Genomic DNA, 1,564 nt, shown 5'->3' on the forward strand with positions numbered 1-1,564 from the left:
GTTAAAGTTTCGTTGGAACGAAGTTACGGAAAAATCAATTAACAAACGGAGACGTAACAATATTATAACTGGCAGGCGTCTTTCAGACACGCAGTGTAGTAGAATCTTAACAGACAAAAATAGGATAAATTAAACTCAATTGCGATTGAATAGTTATGTATATTGCTATATGTTAATTTTTTTGCCTATGCTATTATGCATGGATGATGCAAATACCATCTCTACTATCTTGTTTGCATTGTTTTTGAAAGATTGATGTTAGCCATTCCTACATTTACTTCCTTTTTTGGGAAGTTTTTTTCTTTACTTTTTTTGAAGGCAGTATTTCAATTGATATAGGAAAGTTATATTTATAACTAAGTTATAAATACAATGAAGTTCCAACTGTAAAATTTATTATTTATCTATCATTGTTTCACATTGTATTTAAGCTTTTTAGAAGAACATCAAACTTCTGTAAAAACGCTAACTTAAAAAGGCAATTATAACATCGTTTACATTAGAATTATGTTTTTGTATTACTACTAGTTATTAATGATACTTATAAAAGCAGGTACTCGTTTGAAACTGTCACCTCAGTTAAATTGATTAACACTATTGTTTTGGTTTTTGAGTTATCATGTAATAATAAAGAAGCAGAGAAAGAAGAACGAGATATTCAAACTTTCTGCTATGATATTTACAGACATCCACAGAACTTGTGACTGGATCATTACTTCCCTCTCTTTCTTTCTCTAGGTACCATGCCCATCTATGGCGTTGGTCTTCGACTGTTTCCTGTCCAGAACTTGTGACTCAGTCATCATTTTCCTCTCTCTCTCTCTTTCTCTAGGTACCATGACCATCTAGTGCGTTGGTCTTCGACTATTTCCTGTCTCCCGTTGCTCTTACCATATCTATGTGCATTCTAATACCGTTTGTCTGTCTTCCTTTGCTTTGCTTTTCTGGGATTTTTCCTTTCATAATGATGTTTTTCAACACTTCTTTTCTCGTGATATGTATTATAAAACTCCGTTGTCTCTTTGTTAAATTTTCCCACAACATTCGTTTTGTCTTGGCCTTCTTTAGAACAACTTCATCACTTGTATGTGTGTTCGATGTTATTTTAAACATTCGTCTTAGAAACCATATTTCTACTGCTTAAATGCGTTTCTTTATTGTTAGCGATATTGTCCAACATTCGAAACCATAATGAAGGATTGGATGAACACAGCACTGCAGAACTCTCAATTGTGTTTTAATTGTCAATTTGTTGTTGATGAATAGATATTGTTACAAAAGTAAACACTGTATAATATTGTAAAGTTCTGATGACCTATTGAGAAAATATTTAAGATACTGTTACGACAGCGGAAGTCACGTGACGCTAGTAACACGTCATGAGATTCTAGAAGGATCATGTCTCTTCTTGTCAACTCTAGTCTTTTCTACGCACCCTCTATTTTTGTATATATAAGCCGACACATGAAGTGATGGCATAGATAATTGCAGACAGGCAGAGATATAGACGGACAATTGAGTCATGCGCGGTAGTGACCGTAAGTAAAGTGCGTGAATCGTTGTA

This window comes from Limulus polyphemus, unplaced genomic scaffold (assembly GCF_000517525.1).
Source record: "Limulus polyphemus unplaced genomic scaffold, Limulus_polyphemus-2.1.2 Scaffold5475, whole genome shotgun sequence".
Classification (NCBI taxonomy): domain Eukaryota; kingdom Metazoa; phylum Arthropoda; class Merostomata; order Xiphosura; family Limulidae; genus Limulus; species Limulus polyphemus.